Raw genomic sequence first — 17,489 nt, 5'->3', positions numbered from 1 at the left:
TTTTTTTCTCTTGCAGAATCTCAGTCTGGCCTTGAACTGGAAACCCCCCTGCCTGAGAGCCCAGTGCCACTCAGTGTGGCAGCCTTATATGAGAGAATTGGACCTGGAGTGAGGAGATCCACATCTCGTCCCTACTCTATGGCTTAGTTGGACAGGTCAGCTCCTGTCCTTGGACCCTGTAAGTGCAGTGACGTTCATTCTGGGCTTAACAGTGTTTGTTACAGGACCTCAGTGCTATAAGCAACCAGGAAAAGGGAGGGATGGAAAAAACGTGGTTTGCTTTAACTAGAAGAGGAAAATGTGGGTAAGCCCTGAGTCAGAGATCACATGGCGGCAGCCAGGCCTTCCAACTTTTTTGGAGTTGGGACTGGGGAAACTTTTTCTGCCTTCCCTGGGGGTATCCTGTTTCAGGAAACCCCCTCAACTCAGGGGTCCATGTTGGCTCTTGTACTCCCCCTAGTGGTAAAGTTTAAGCACATCCCACCAAGACGACTTTTGCTTCCTCTGTGTCTCATAGACTACTTACCCTCCCACCCCAGGTGTGGGCACCAGCATGCACAGTCACAGGCAAGATTCTTGTCCCTGCCTGGCCTCCTCCTGTGCCAGCAACCATTTGGTGTTTTTTTTTTTTTTTTTTGCTTTTACTTCCAGAATGTTCGGCTGTTGCCCTTTCTCTAAAGGCAGGTATGCGAGCCTTCTGCAAATACTCTCTAGTCTCATCCTCATGGATTGCCTGGTGGGACATGTCTGCTGTCACCGTATTCCTGTGTTGGTACACATGTTGGTGGTGACCACCTTCAAAGGACACTCGATTTGGGGATAGGAGTGGGGCTCAGCAGTTAGGAGCATTGGCTACTCTTCTAGAGTACCTGGGCTTGATTCCCAGCACCCACATGGCAGCTCACAGCCACCTGTAACTCCAGTTCCAGAAGATCTGATACCCTCTTCTGGCCTTTGTGGGTACCAGGAATTCACATGGTGCCTAGATCTACATGCACACACAGAATAAAAATTAAGATTAAAAATTTAAAAAGAACGTCTGCCTTGATTAATTTCCATCGCTTGCTGGCCTTCTGTGCACATGGTAGACATTTCTGGCATGAGCTCAGGGAGATATGCCGCACTTGGGCGTTGGCCTGCAGTGCCTCGGCTCGCCTGTGGGCTACTCAGACTCTCTCCATTTCCTTTGTTTAGCTCACTGCTCTGTCCGTTCAAGTCATCGTGTTTGTTCAGCAATCCCAATGTGTCCCATCTTAGTTCCCGAAGCTTGTGGCCGTACCACTGTGCCTAGCAGAAGGGGCTCTGTAGATGAATTAAGTTAAAGGATCTTGGAACGGGGATTATTGTGGTAGGACTTTGTGACCAGAAGAGAGTTTTGCTGTTTGCTTTTGTTTTTGACAGAATCTCACTAAGTAGCCCAGGCTGGTCTTGAACTCTAGATCCCCCTGCCTCATCTTCTTGAGTATTGGAATTTGGAATTTCTCTCTCTTTGGAATTTTTGTTGTTGAGACAAGGTCTCTCTATGTAGTCCTGGCTGTCCTAGAACTCACTATGTAGGTCAGACTGGCCTCCAACACACAGAGATCATTTTATCTCTTCCTCCTGGGTGCTGGGATCAAAGGTGTGCGCTACCACATCTGACCTGAGCCCTGGAATTTCAGTAGTGTGCCACCATCCCCAGGTTTACAAAGAGTTCTCTCCTTAAAAGTACTTTATTGTGTTTATGTGTATGAGTGATGAGTGTTCTGGCATGTGTAGTCTCTGCACCACATGCACTCTGGGTGCCCACGGAGGACAGAAGAGAGGGTCAGAGTCCCAGCAACTGGAGTTACGGACAGTTGAAAACCATCATACGCGTACTGGGACTTGAACCTAGGTCCTCTGAAACGTAGTTACAAGACAGTGCACTAAACTGTTGAGCCAGCTCTCCATTCCACCAGAGTTCTTACGGAAAAGAGGTAGGAGTTTTCTAACTGGAGGATGAGATGTGAGGACAGAGCCCAGATTGGGATGATGTGTGGCCATGTGCCAAGGACACGGGATGCCTCTGGAAGCTGGGCCAGGTGAGGAGATGAATTCTCCCCCACAACTGTCAGCAAGAACAAGTATACCACTGCCCGCTTCCATTAGACCTCTGACCTCTGGAATGGTAAGATAATTAAATGCATTATTTTAAGCCACTACATTTGTCATAATTTATTACAGTAGCAGAGGGAAATGGACACAGCTATTAAAAATAAACATTGTGACCTGAGTGCAAAATCTGTGGGATCCTACATGCAAAATGAATTTTCTCTTCTGTCTTCCTCTCATTCCGCACCCAAGCCCCGCCTTGCCTCTGACTCGCCCCTTTGTCCTTAGCCTCTTACCTGCTGGGTGAATAGGGGTTTTGCTTACTAATGTCTCTCGTGTTGTTGCCAATGGGCATCTCGGGCACTGCCCAGTGAAAAACTGCAGCAGTCAGGGTTCTTGAGAGGAATGGAAGGTATAGACTGAGTTTATATTAAAGGATTTGCTGAGATAACTGACCCTATGTCACCCCCACAGTGGCTTTCTTCACACTGCAGAAGCTGGAAACCAGACCGGTGTGCTGAGGGCCTAGAGGGTTCTTGAAGAGGGACTGGTCTTCAGTCCACATTGGAAGCCTGGTGAAGTTGGCATCAGGGGAGGGATGCAGCGGCAACAGCAGTGACGGCGGCAGAGTCGAAGTTGCCAATGAGATGTGAAGGCAATGGGGCAAACAGCAAAGTGTTGCCCTCGGGTCTCCCTTATCAGGACTGCTACCTTGTTAAGACAACCCTCACAGGTGTGCCCAGCAGCTCATCCTCAGTGATTCCAGACCCAGTAGAGATGAAAAGACTAAACCGTCCCAGGAAACAGATCCAAATAGGGTCTAGTGTTCGAGGTGAAGCTAAGACCTCAGGCTTTGTGATTCTGACTCACATTGGTTCCTCATCTTTCCTTGCTCTTGTCTCCCGTAATGGGGCCGCACCCTCAGAAGTCAGCACTATCCTCCTGGCTCACTGTTCCCTGGCTTTTCTAGTCTGCACACCTCACCAGATGGCACCGAGGAGAGCGCTCTGTCCTCATCTGTAACTGTTTTTGTTACACTGAACACACACACTCAGCACAAAGTCCATCTGCGTATGGTGTGGTTTTGATCAAGTTTTCATGAGTAGGGTGAGTGAGGGGGTTTCAGACGCAAGCACTCTGAAAATTCTTTTCGGTCCTTACAGTCAGCTGCCAGATGCTAAAAGCTGGAAAGGTACAGGGGAGATCAGCATGGCCCCGTGCAAGGATGGCACGCACACCTGGGAACTGTCTAATAGTGTACAGCTAGATGGGAGAAAGGGCTGAGGAAGGAGATGGACACAGTCAGTGTGAACAGTGTAATGGCGGGTACGTATGTAAGAAAACGCCACGCACGGCGAAACTCATCGTTCTGTGTGCTGGCTACCGTGCAGTGATGGGGGGCTGGGGGATAGCTCACTTGTCACACAACCGCTGAGGACCAGAGTTTGGGTCCCTAGCACTCTGTTAAACGCTTCTCAGATTGGCTTGTAATCTTAGTATGTGGAGGACAGACAGCTGTGGTGGAGCGCTTTGAATCCCTGTACTTGGGAAATGGTGGTAGGTGGATCTCTGAGTACAAGGCCAGTCTGGTCTACAGATTGAGTTCCAGATATACAGAGAAACCCTGTCCCGAAAAACCAACAACAACAACAACAACAAACCCCACAAAAACCCAGAAACACCCTTTGAATATCTCTTGCTTCGAAAATCCCATTTCCTGCAGACAACCTTGTCTTCTGCCCCACACTCAACCTCTCTCAGCCTCCTGGTCCTCTGCACCTGTGACTGTCCTCTTCATCTGTGACTGTCCTCTTCACCTGGGACTGTCCTCTGCACCTGTGACTGTCCTCTGCACCTGTGACTGTCCTCTTCACCTGTGACTGTCCTCTTCACCTGGGACTGTCTTCCGCACATGTCCATGCAGAGCAGTTAGCTCTTGCTGGGCCTTCCAATGTGTATCCCTCTCTGCTCCGTCCTCTTGCTCAGCAAGACAAATTGTATCTCAGGATGTCCCCCTTGGAAGGTAGGGTGCTAGGAAGAAAACCAGCGTTTAACACGGTCCATTTGTTCTGAAGCTCACCTCACCTTTCCTTGCTCATCTTTCCTTGCTCATCTTTCCCGTTTGAAGACTTCTCAGTCCCGTTACTACCTCTGAGTGAGTTTTTGGTAATATCTTCTTATAAAATGGAGTGGTCTTAGAGTGTGTATTATCTACTCTACTATTCCAGCTACAATGTCAGCTCTATAAAGAAGGACGCCTTGGCCATTCTTGGTGCAGCTTATGTGCTTTGACCAGGTCGGGCACAAAGTTGTCGTATAGTAAATATCGAATGTACAAGAACCTGATCCTGGATCTAAGATGGACAGGGGAGCTCTTTGCTTTCCCTTCTGCACTATCTACAATTCTGCTCACTCTTTCGGGGTGTCTCATGCACCCCCATGTCTGGGTTCCTCACCACCTTCCCCAGCCCCAGTTCCGGGTCTTCTCCATTTCAGCTTAGCCCTCTCTGAGGCTAGCTGAGCCATTATTTCCCCAGCATTGTCGCCATCAAAGGTTGCTCAAGTCCACTCTCATAGCATATTCCTGTGGCGATTTCTGTTTTATTTTTTATTTATTTATTTTAGCTTTTTTTTTTTTTTTTTTGGATCCTGTCCTGGAACTAGCTCTTGTAGACCAGGCTGGCCTCGAACTCACAGAGATCCTCCTGGATCTGCCTCCCAAGTGCTGGGATTAAAGGCGTGCGCCACCACCCCAAGGGTTAGCTTTTTTTTTTTTTTTTTTTTTTTAAGAGTGTTTAAGTACATTTTTTTTTTTTTAAGAGTGTTTAAGTACATAGTCTGTGTAGACCAGGCTGCCCTCAAACTTAGGGAGTTCTGCCTGCTTCTGCCTCCCAAGTGCTGGGATTAAAGGAGTGTGCCACCATGACTGGCCCTTTATTAATTTTTTTTTGAGACAAGATTTTTTTTATCTTTAACCCATGTTGACCTGGAACTTAGTTTGTAGCCCAGGCTAGTCCCAGAACCCAGAGCCATCCTCCTGCTTCAGTCTTACAAATATGAGCCTTCCTGTCCAGCTACTTGTTTCTTTTGACTAGACTTGTCAAAGATCCAGTCTGGGCTATAACGTTATGCCTTGAGCATTTACAAAACAAACAAACGCTCCCAAACTTGACCCTCAGCTCAGTTTCAGAATGCAGAAAGCAAGCCTCTAGAACTAAACACGGCTGGGTGTCTGTTATACTTTGGGCGTGTTTCTCACTGATATTGAGAAGCCCATTTAATATGCAAATGCCCTCTGAGGTTGAGGTCTTATCACCTGTAAGCAAAGCAAACAAGTCACAAAGGTTTATTAACTTTTGAGGAAGCCTGGATTTGAATAAACTCAGATGGCCCAACCCCAAAGCCTCGGGCTAGAAGACTGTCTCCAGGGTGAGCCGATGTGTTATTGTTGGCACCACTTGGTGCTTTTTTTCCTATTGATTGACTGAAAGGAGGTCTCTGTTGCTCCTGCTGGGCCAGCTTGACCTGGGATATCTGGGTTTATGGGGATGCTGTGCCCAGCCCCCTTCACTATTTGGTCCTTTAATTGTAGAGGGTGAGGAAGAGGCTACAGGTGGCGACCTGGGATTGTGCTAGCTTGAGGTTACCTGCAAACAAACCGATTCTCATGTGAGTTTGAATATTGGTTTTGTCTTTGTCTGTCCCTCCTAAGCTGATCTTTCCACAGTAGCATGGAGATCACAGCTCTTTCCGTACTATGAAAGATGGGTAGGTGGGTGGGAACCCTGGGGGACCTGCTCTTGGCTTAGTGGGAGGCAATGGTGACTGCAGGAAATACCAGCAGCTTCTCTTCAGGGTACTTCTGGATTCAGCAGAAGAGACTCTGGGGTGTGTGTGTGTGCGCTCGTATATGCCGCGCACATGTGTGTGCGTGTGTGTGCATGTGTGTTTCTTTCATAGGAAGGAAGAGAAGAAGGAAAATATTAGCAGTCACAGGTCTACACTCCAGGGCATTCACCTGGTTGCTGTGACAACCTAGGCAAATTGCTTTGCTTTTCTGAGACTCCATGAAGTGGGCTGATATTCCTGTGTGATTGGTGAGAACCAAATGAGCCCTTGGATGCGGAAGTGCTCTATAAACTGGAGACATAACAAAGACCCTTTAAACTTTACTTTTTACTTATGTGTATGTGTGTGCCATGCGTGGGAGTGCTCACAGGGCCCAGAATAGGGCACTGGATTCTTTGGAGCCAGATGTTGTGGGAACTCCTTTCCGCCCATAGCTTTTTCGGTACCAGCATTAGGGCGTGGCTTCTGTGTGCAGACTTGATTGCTTATAAGGGAGAGGAAGGGTCTGGCTCACTCTCTTGGGAGGTCAGAGCAGAAGCAAGCTTGTACAATTGTTCATATCTCCCTGGGCAGAGCGGTGGGGCATGACGGCTTCCATCTTGTCCGGTATTCTGTGAGTCTGTGTTTCCCTTTGAATTCCATTTCCTTTGTATCCCCGTAATAAAGACAATTTGTAACTCACATTACCTCTTGCTTTAGCCAGAGATACGGGTACTTGAGAGCCTCCTGACGCAGGTGCTGGGATCTGAACTCAGGACGTCTAGAAGAGCAGCGAGTGCTCTTACCTACGGAGGCATCTTTCCAGGCCCACACTTAACTGTGAACCTGACTCTCTGGCTAAGGTGTGGTGGCTAGGGTGTTACATTGGGATAAATGGCCTCGAGCCTTGGAGTCCTAGACTTCTGGCAAGAGGAACACGTTTGCTCTCTGCAGAGCGAGTTTGGTCTCCTGAGCATCGCCATTCAGAGCGTGTTGGTTCATGTTCACCATTCATCTACCCCACATGTTCACTGAGCGCCAGGCCCTGTGGGGTTACAGGCACAGGCAGGGTCCACATTCTACTTAAAAGGAGTCTGCCACCCAACCGGAAGGCAAAATAGTGAGGGCAGAATTAGTGGGGCAAAGGGTAGCAGGGGTGTGGGAACACACAACACTTGACTGACCTTGAGTAGCCTGAAGCCACAACCCAAGAGCTGGGCATGCTGGGAACAGCGGAGGGGGCACCTCCCACTTCTGCTCAGTGGAGTCTGCCTTGAGAAGGTTCTACTAAAGGGCAAGAAAAACCACTAATTGTCTTGTTGACACTGTCCTTGTGTCTCAGGGACAAGAAGTTCCTTGTAGGGGAACTTGTGTTCCCCAGCTGTGTCTGGGATGGGCTGTGTGTGTGTATGTGTGTGTGTGTGTGTGTGTATATGAGAGTGTGGACCTTAGAGTCTGAGTTTAGGCAGATACGGGAAAGTGAAATGAAGTCATGATGAACTTGACAGAAAGGAACTGTCATGAATGTCCTCTGGACTTGTATATTATTGTCATGGAGTCGCTGCTAGGAGACACTCAAGTCTGGACTCTATCTTATGACATAGAGGCCCCCCCCCCCTGAGCTGGCTTCTGCTGATGCCTGTCACCCAAGTTTCCCTCTTCTGGTGCCTCATATAATACCATGGTTCCCCCCCCCCACTTTTCTCACTCACTAAACTGTTGTTTCACCATAATTTCAGGCTTACAGAAAAGCTGCAGGGATTACAGAGTGCTCTTCCTAAAGTTAACACAACTATGGCATGTTGATAAAAAACCACGAACACAGATCCAGCACAACGCTGTTAACTAGGCTGTAAGTTTTGCTCAAATGTCAGCCATTTTTCCCCTCACGGATGTCTTTATGTTCCAAAGTCCAGTCCGAGTCCCTGCATGGCCTTCAGGGGTTTGCATTCCCTAGACTCTTCTGGGTGACTTGCTGGGCTCTGTTCCTGCCGTGCCACCTTCGGCCCTAAGTCTCTTGCGTGCACGTGCGCGTGTGTGCGCATATGCATGCGTGCGTGTGTGTGTGTGTGTGTGTGTGTGTGCGCGCGCGCGTGTGTGTGTGTGTGTGTGTGAGTGTGTGTGTGTGTGTGTGGTAACTTCTCTATTCCTGGTAAACCCTTGGTCCTCCAGCAGCACTTCTCTCTGAGGGCAGGGCCAGCATTGGGAACTTGGTTAGCAGGGCGTCTGGGGAGCTGGCTGTTAGCACTACGCTGCTCAGCATCTCCCCTTGGCATACAGCACGCCATTCAGCTCTCGCTTGATTGGGTGCCTTCCTTTTTATTGCAGAAATGAACAAATACTGGATTTGTCAGTTTTTTTTTTTTAATCAACAAGACAAGGCACTTGCTTGTCTTAGGTTTCTTTTTTACTTTCTTGTTTTAGGTTTTATTTGTGTGTGTGTGTGTGTGTGTGTGTGTGTGTGTGTGTGTGTGTGAGTGTTTTGCCTCAGTGCCTGAGGAGGCCAGAAGAAGGCATTGGATTCTCTGAAACTAGAGTTACAGGTTGTTGTGAGCTGCTGGGTTGGTACTAGGAACCAAACCCAGGTCCTCTGAAAGAATAGCCAGGACTCTCAACCACTGAGCCATCTTTCCAGCGCCCTTGTTTTTATTTTTTGTTTGTTTAATTAAGTTTCTGTTGCTCTGATAAAAACACCATGACCAAAAAGAACTCAGGGAGGAAAGGGTTTATTTCAGCTGATAGCTTAGAGCCCCTCTAGTCCATCATGAAGGGAAGTCAGGGCAGGAACTGAAACAAAGGCCACGGAGGCTCGCTGCTGACTGACTTGCTTCCCATGATGCTCTGCCTGCTCTGATACCACTCAGGACCACCTGCCCAGCAGTGCGCTGCCCAAATCAACCATTCATCAACAAAATGCTCTACAGACTTGCCTATGTGTCATGGAGGCTCTTCCTTTCTTTCTTCCCTCCCTCCCTCCTGCCCTCCCTCCCTCCTTCCTTCTTTTTTCCTTTTTTTCCTTGAGATTAATATAATTCCAACACTTTCCCCTTTTCCTCTGGGGTCTTTTTTTTTTTTTTTTTCAACTGAGGTTTTTCTTCCAGGTAACCAAAGCTTGTGTCACGCTGCAAAAACCCAACCAGGACACTACTCATGAAGACAACATTTTTTTCTTAGCATACGGTTTGGTACCCTGTTGTGTGACTTGTCCAGGCACCAGCCCTGTGACAGACCGAAGAAACATCCCGCGCGAGTGGAACTAGGTGAGCCAGCGAGTTTATTGGGGTTACTTACAGGAGTGGAGGGGCAGGGCTGGAGAGATGGCTCAGCTGTTAAAGGCTAGGCTCACAACCAAAAATATAGGAGTGGAGGGGCAGAGGGGGCGGCTGCACAACGTGGGTGACGACTCTCTGGAAGCTGCATAACTGCAGTCACCTGCGTAACCTGCAGGACGTTCCATGCAGAAGTCTCCTTCCTTCCACAAGAGCCTGCGCGAGCGTGGGGTGAAGCCCTGTGACGTGTTTTCTGAGCTTTGTAAGTGTCCGTTCCATCCAGGGACTTCGGAGCTTCCCTCTTCTGCTTAGGAGGACATAGCCACACAGCAGCTCCAAACAGTATGGCGTGGACTCTGGCGTGGCCCTGCTTTGGATGGTGGGGGCATAGGAGGCAGGGAAGGATGGCATACCCTGGCAGAAAGCTGAGAGAAGCCAGACAGGGCCAGGCTCAGCTGGTGCAATAATCCTCTCGCCCTCTCGTCATCAACTGTCTAATGTCCTTCAAGAAACTCATTCGCCCATTCAACCCTTTTTTTTCTTTTCTTCCCCCCCCCTTTTTTTTTTTTGGTCCTGGAATTCACTCTTTAGACCAGGCTGGCCTTATACTTGCAGAGATCTGCCTGCCTCTGCTGGGATTAAAGGCGTGCACCTCTACCGGCTCTGTTCAATTCTTTCTAGAGCATACACTCCCAATTGCTAGGCTCCACCTAGAAAACCTCCATCCCTGAACCTCAAGAACATTCTGACTATAGCAAACACTGATAGATATGACTTCTTCTCATTCTCTCTCCAGCCATGTTACCCACCCAAGGGGCCACATTTCCAGGGGTTTTCACCAGGACGGTGTCAGCTTGCGGCAGAGCGAGAAGCCAGCCCCAGTCTGCTCCTTTATCCTTGTGTTTTGTCCATCTCCAGTGTCCTCTGTTGTCTACTCTCAGATTTGGCTTCAGCCCGTGTCTAGGATGATTTCGCAGCTCTATTTGGCAGTGGGTGAGTCCTGTAGTTTCTTCTCACTCTGCCCGCTAAGAAGGATCTCAGCATCCTTGGCTTTGGGGAATCTTCCAGCTTCTTGGGCCGTGTCTCTGCTGGCAACTCCCCCACTTTTCCAACCATCTTTTCCAAGTGAGCGAGGAAAACAGAATGCCAGACCCCTGGGCGCCCCAACTTGCATTCCACCTGAGGCTTTGATAGGTGTTGCTGCTCTCCCAGTCCATGCTGTATGCACCTGGAATTACTATTTCTGGGGGCCATCCTTCACCCACTAGCCACTGGGGCCCCTTGAGAAGCTAACACTCTGTTTAGCTTTAGCTTCCTATCTGCTTCTATATTTAATCTTTAAATAATTTGTTGATTCGCATCATTAAAAAGTAAGGATACTTCTCAGTAATAGGTGGGATTGTTTCTTCGGTTTGTTGTCAGTGCTCTGTCTGGGTTGGTTTGTTCACATCTTCCCAAAAAAGTCACACAACTTGATGTCGGCTTTAGCCTCTACATGCATGTACCCACCTGCATGCACTCTTTCCTTCACTCCTGCACATAAACATGAAAACACACATGCACACACATGTACCCACCTGCATGTACTCTTTCCTTCACTCCTGCACATAAACATGAAAACACACATGCACACACATGCACTCATCTACACGCATTCTTTCCTTCACTCGTGCACATAAACATGAAAACACACATGCACACACAAGTACTCACCTGCGTGTACTCTTTCCTTCACTCGTGCGCATAAACATGAAAACATACATGCACACATACACATGCACCTGCATGCATACACACTCACATGCACACTCATACACTAAAGGTCCCCCGATATGTACACATCCTATGGTACCCGAGAAGTGTTATCTAGCATGGCAAAGGGGACTTCGTAGGTTCAACTAAGGCTAAATGCCTTGCAATGAGAGCGATTTGTTTGAATTGTTCAGATGGTCTCTAACCCCATAGGTTAAAATAGAGTGTCTTCAGAGAGAACTGTGATACAGAGTCAGAGAGACTGGATTATGATGGCTTCACAGCTAAAGAGAGAGAGGCTATAAGCCAAAGAATTTGGCAGCTTTCAGAAGCGGAAAATGCAAGGTAATGAACTATTTCCCGCAGATGCTAAAAAGAAGGCAGCCCTGCCCACCCATCTCGTCCCAGTAAGACCCATGCGTCAGATCTGACCTCAAGTGCAATATACATAAATACATGTGCTAGATTTGTGGGAATCCATCACGGGAACATTGAAACCTATACATTCTACGCTGGAGATCTAACGCTATCACTAGGGAGATTGCAGAAGTATTGGTTCCTCAGGGTTACACATGGGGTCTGGAGTCTGGAGGCTCTGGGCTGGAATCCAGAGCTAGCCACATGCCACTTGTGCAATTTTGGACGACTTATGTCACCGTGTGAGTCTGTTTTACTTGCAAAAGGGAAACAGGAAGAACACTTAGTTCACAGAGCTGCTCTGAAGATGAGAGCAGATAACATACACTAAACATTCAGCTGAGTGTGTAGGTATACCATAAATGTTCAAGAAATGGTGACTTTGGCACTGTTGTGTGCACAGTGAGTGACTGTAATGGTTTTCTCTGAGTCCTGTGGGCCTTACTGTCCTCTCTTTTGACTTCTGAGGGATCCAGGAAGCAACCTGTGAACCAGGCCTTGGGTTTTCACAACCCTCCTCCTCGTCTGGTGTGCTTGATTCCCTTATGAGGGGCCCTTTGCCTAGACACTGGCAGGCAATGTAAGGACTGGTCCCTGTGTCCTGTGTCTGGTCCCTGTGTCCTGTGTCTTGGGAGTATTGTCCGGGGCAGCGGCTGCTCTGTGAGCAGGCAAGATCCACAAGGGGCTGGTGCTGTGCTTTCTTCCTTTCTGGAGTGGGGACTCCTTACACGAAGGTCATTTCAAGGACACTGTTGAATCCCACAGGCTTCTGTGTTTCTCCTCAAAAATGTGGGCTCCCAGAGCGGTGCAGGCCTTAGGCGTCCCTCGGAAGCCTACATTTGTGAGCTCCCTGCTCTTTGAGCTAGGCCTTTACTGCTGGGTAGACTTACTGAGTAGAAATGTTCCCTTCTTGCCTGGAAGCCTGCCATATCCTGCCCTCTGGGGCCATCTCCAGGGAGCCTGCTATGGGGAGGTAGAGATGGGGGCCCAATTCCAACTCTGCTAATTCCTTCCTGGGTGGCCCTAGGATTGGGAGATTTTTTTTATTAACTATTTTAATAATCTGTTGGCAAAGAATTGAAACACCTTTGTGTATCAGTATGTTAAGTACCCCCCTCCCACAGCCATACCTTCTAGGTTCCTTACCTGTTCCCAGGGGAGGGGTTTGCCCCACCTTCTCTACTGCTCCAGGGGCTCAGGACACAGACCTCTGGGGTTAGGCCTGCCTTAATTGTCTGGAATCTTTTCTGCTGCAGGCCAGCCTTCACTTTAGCTCCTCCCTGAGGCTGGCCACCCTTCCTCAAAGCCCCCCTTCCCACCACACAAACCCCACAGACACTAACGCTCTCGCAGGGCACAGAAATATCACTGTATTTTTAGCTCTGGCTCCGCTCCACCCCACGAGCGCCCCTCTTGGCATGAACTTGGCCAGATCTTCAAGTTGTTGTCCCCAATCCTTGAGCCACAGGAATGTGCCCACCCCACAGCATTTATGTGGCTCTGCCCACATCTCTCCTGCCACCCTTTTGCCTCTGTGACTTGCGTGATCGGCTTGTAGGTACCTCCTCCCTGTTCCGCTCCCTCCCTCCCTCCCTCCTTCCCCCCCCACACACACATACACACACCACACACACACATACACACACACACACGCTGTGGTACATACACATACCCTCTATCCTGTCTGTGGATGGAATTAGCTGTGATAGCCTGTGTTCTGAGTCAAAGTGACTCACCTGAAGATACATGAGGTTTCCTTTTCAGCTTACATTTAAAGAGGAACAGTCAATCAAGGAAGATCTCCCCCGCCCCCAATCTAGTCCTGGCAGATAATTTTTTTTTTTGAGATAGGATTTCTTTGTGTAACAGAGCTGGCTATCCCGGAACTCACTTTATAAACCAGGCTGGCCTTGAACTCACAGAGATCCTCCTGCCTCTGCCTCCCAAGTGAGAGCTAGGATTAAAGATGTGCCATTACCACCTGGCTGAGAAAATGACTCTTAAAGGTGAGAATTGTATTTCTCTACACTTATTGTCCTCTAAGCCTACTCTGTTCTAATTGTCTTTTTTTTTTTTTTTTTTAAAGAGAGAGCTAGAGCGAGAGAGCACACTTGTAGGGGCTTATACAATGACAGGTCCATAGACCTCAGAGAACAACCTTGTAGATATTTCCAGCCACCTTGCTCGAGACAGGGTCTTTTGTTGTCTGTTGCTGTGAAAACCAGGTTGGCTCTCCTGTACATTTTCATCAGAGATTCTCCTGCCTCTGCGCGCGCCTGCGTCTCACTCTAGGAGCACGGGATCAGAGATGCCTGCTGCTGCAGTGGCCTTTATGTGGGTGACTCCAGGACCCAGCTCCTCACACTGGGGCCGCAAAGCACTTTCTTAACCAAGGTCTCTTTAGTGTGAATCTTACCAGCGGAAGAGTGCTTCCTGGGGACTGGCCCTGGAAGATGGCGCGAGGGCACTGGATCCTCGTTTTTCTGAACCCAGGGCCTGAAGCATGCCAGGCAGGCCCCTCGTTCTTTCTGTTCTCCATTTCTCAGAGCGACACCCATTGTTAGATCCTTCGGGTCTAAGACTCTGTCACCCACTTGCTTACTTTCCCTTCCCTAACACTCTCTGGACTCCATTTCCTCCCAGGTCCGGTGCACGTGGCTGCCTCAGTCAGGATCTTTCTCTCCCCATATCTGCTTGGCTGGTCTCTCCCTTCTTTGGCCCTCTGCTCAGCCCACAGCTTCCAAGGCATTTCCTTCTGCTTTGATCCCCACATCGCCTGTCTCACGGTACATTTAATTTTTATTTTAATTGTTTCCTTTTGTGCATCCCCTTCCATGAAACCTTCCCAGAGCAGAGGCCATTTTTTTTCCTCCTAGAACCAGGCCCGTACCACAGTGTCATTGCCCATGTGAGGAACGTAGGAAGTGGTACTCTGTAGGGCCAGAAGGGCTTGCGGAGGAAACCTCCCAGCCCGGGCAGCTCAGGCCCTGGTAGGTGGGTAGATACCCACTTGGTGTCCCTCAGAGGACAGAGTAGCTGCCTGTTAGCCAGGCAGGACACACTGAAGCCTCAGGGCTGGTGCTGGGAGCTTGCCAGAGACTGCACTGGCACACCTGCCAGCAATTCTTACCCTTCTCTTCCTGAGCAGTGAGTTATCTGGGCTGGAAAAATGTACCAGGGCAATGGACCCTGCTTGCAGGCCGAGTTGTGGAGGTGACGGCGTTAATGGTCAACAAAGAAAAAGTTACTGATAAACCGTTTCTTATGCTGTCTGTAGGCATGGCTGCTAGAGTCGGGCTGTGTCCCCCGTATTCATGGTGAGGGTGCTAACCTCCAGTGCGTCAGACTGTGAACTCAGTTGGACATCGGGCGGTTGCAGACACAGCTGGTTGTTAAGATGTGGTCACCCTGGAGCGGGTTGGGCTCCAGTCTCACGTGATTGCTGTCCTTATCCAAAGACGCCACACGCACACAAACATTGAAATTACCAAGAGAAGACTGCCAGCCGCAGAAGAACAAGTCCTGGACAATTCCAGTTAAGTGGGACCTAGAAGAGCCAAATGACAGAAAATAACAGTGGTTACCAGGGACTGGGGACTCCATGGGGCACAGGGAGCCAAGGTTCCGTGGACAGATACGGGGTTCCAGGTTGGCATGACTGAAAATTCTGGAGCTGGATAGCGAAACTTAATGCCGCTGTGCTGTGTAGTTAAAAGATGGTTTAAATGGTTTCATTCATTCATTCATTCATTCATTCAAGACAGGGATTCTCCTCCTGGAATTCACTCTGTAAACCAGGCTGGCCTCAAAGTCACAGAGGTCTGCCTGCCCTCTGCCTCCCAAGTGCTGGGATTAAAGGAGTGCGCCACCACTGCCAAGCTTATAATGATTTTTAAAAACTACTTTTATTTTACTCCTCCTTCTTCTTTCCCCTTCTTCTCTTTAAGGGAGAAAAGGTTTACATGGTTGTGGCCCCCCATGGCAGGGTGGAACGGTGGCAGGAGCTGGAGCAGTGTTGCCACACCGCGCCACACACTGGGAGCAGAGGGAGGCTCAGACACCACTCTCCTTTTATGTTACCTTGTTTTTGAGATGGTCTCAGAATGCAGCCCTAGCTGGGCCTGAGCATAGGACCCTCTCACCCCAGCTTCCACTGCACCCTGAGCCGCTACGTATGCTTTATAAAGTTCATAAACGTACTTATGTGGAAATAAGGACGCAGTGTAGTCTGGAGATGATTGCAAACTTAGAGACTATTTGTTGACAAGACAGCTCAGATTGTCTGCAGAGAATCAGGAACCAGGAAAGACGAGCCTGGCTCCATCCCCATCACAGGCCACAGGAGGGTTCAACACTTCCTACACCACCCTCTGCCCATGCCACTCTCTGCCCACGCCACCCTCTGCCCACACCACCCTCTGTCTATGCCACTGTCTGCCTGTACCACCCTCTGCCCACGCCACCCTCTGCCCATGCCACCCTCTGCCCACGCCACCCTCTGCCCACATCACCCTCTGCCCATGCCACCCTCTGCCCAGCCCATACCACCCTCTGCCTGTGCCACCTTCTGCCCACACTACTCTGCCCACACTCTGATCTCTGACTTTGGCTCCAGAATCACAAGACTGCACAATTTTCTTTAAACAACCCAGTCTGTGGTGCCTTGCTACCATAGCCCCAGAAGGACACAACACCTCTCTGTGGTTGGAATCCATCTCCAGGCCCCTCCCTGGCTTCTGGAGCAGCAAGGAAGAGCTGGCTTCCAATGGTCCCCTCTGCGGCTCGCCTTCCATCCCCCTATTGGTTCTTTGCTCCTCCAGCCTCCTTTGCCTTCTCACTTCCCCGCTGTCCGGTCACACTGGAGAGGACTCGGTCCACGGTCACACTGGAGAGGACTCGGTCCACAGTCACACTGGAGAGGACTCGGTCCACAGGAAGAAGTGATCTTTGAAGCTCGTTCAATATTCTATCCTCAGGCCTGGTTGCCCCCCCCCCATACAAATTTGTAAATGAATGATTGTGTGCGGGAGGGAGGGCTGAGTCACTTCCCCGATTCCTATCAGAGTTGCTCTGAGAGAATGCCTGTGTGTATAGAATAAGCGTGGACAGTAGAACCTCCCTGTGCCTTGGTGACAGCCAGTCAGAGCAGAGCCCCGAGGCCTCTCTAGACTGAGGTGAAAACTGCCACAGAAAATCTGCCTGGGGCTGCCTTCAGTTTAGGGCAGGGACTGTGAGGTGTAAAGGGAAAGCCCTTCCCATAGGACTGCTGGGCGCAAGCTTGGTCCTGGTTCTAGTAATAGACAGTTAAAGGAAGAGGCTTCCATGTCATCCGAGGTAGAGCCTGGAAGTGGATGCAGATAGGAAAGGTGGAGTAGATGGTGGGTCTATGATCGGCTCATCTCCAGACCTCAGGCTGCACAGTGGATAGTGAGGCCAAGGAGGACAAGGCCTGGGTGTTCTCACAGAGCCTCTAGAGGCGGTTGTGGAAATGCAGGAGATATTTTGGACTTGGAAAAAGCTGCAGGAAGGAGGCGCCAACTGAGAAAAGCCTTGGCAGGGGCTAGGTGTAGGACCCAGCTACTTAATACAAGAGGCCCGAGTCTCAGCAGTTTACTCTAAGGCAATACCTGGTTCTGAGGAAGACCACAAACTGAGACTACCCTGTCACCACTCAGGAATGGACCATCCAAAGGAAATTCCTAACGTTCCAACCTTCCAACTATTGTAGATAGGATCACCTGCCAGCACACACCCATCGCTTTTCCCCAGGACACCCCTAGACAAATGCCAGCCAATCAGGATTAAACCCGTCAACCCGTCACCCCACACCCTGCTAATGTAACTTCTCTGGTTTTTGCCTTTAAATGGTGCCCTTTAGAAGGGTGGGCACCTCCTCTCGCTGCTGCGCTGCTGAATCCCCTGCCGACTTGTAATCACGCACACAATAAACCTTGCTTTTGCATTTTGGTGAGTCGGTCTCCCTGGTGGTCTTTTGGGGTCCCCACAGACTGGGCATAACATAGGGAGGGGTGGAGAATGGGAAAAACCAAAAGTATAAAAGTGGTGGGTTGTGAAAAAGCTACGTGGGTCTGGGGTAGCTGAGGCCTGGCCTGTAGTGGAGGGTGGGGTGGGGAAAGGCGGGTAGTGAGG

The 17,489-nt window shown here is 49.6% G+C and overlaps 1 long non-coding RNA gene across 3 annotated transcripts; it reads left to right on the top strand.

The window, feature by feature from the left end:
- Positions 1–5,587: 5,587 nt before the first annotated feature.
- Positions 5,588–17,270, top strand: LOC126514878 (uncharacterized). 3 transcript variants are annotated; one of them, XR_007595697.1, is made up of 4 exons: positions 5,588–5,742; positions 7,641–7,753; positions 9,003–9,161; positions 16,160–17,270. It is a non-coding gene; the product is annotated as an uncharacterized lncRNA (long non-coding RNA). The 3 variants fall into 3 exon arrangements; XR_007595696.1 differs by having other exon boundaries at positions 14,617–17,270; XR_007595698.1 differs by lacking the exon at positions 16,160–17,270 and adding an exon at positions 9,967–10,568.
- The last annotated feature ends 219 nt before the right edge of the window (positions 17,271–17,489 follow it).

This window comes from Alexandromys fortis, unplaced genomic scaffold, assembly GCF_014885135.2.
Source record: "Alexandromys fortis isolate MF-2015 unplaced genomic scaffold, M_Fortis_MF-2015_v1.1 scaffold_150, whole genome shotgun sequence".
NCBI lineage: Eukaryota > Metazoa > Chordata > Mammalia > Rodentia > Cricetidae > Alexandromys > Alexandromys fortis.
This window is presented reverse-complemented; position numbering and strand designations above follow the sequence as displayed.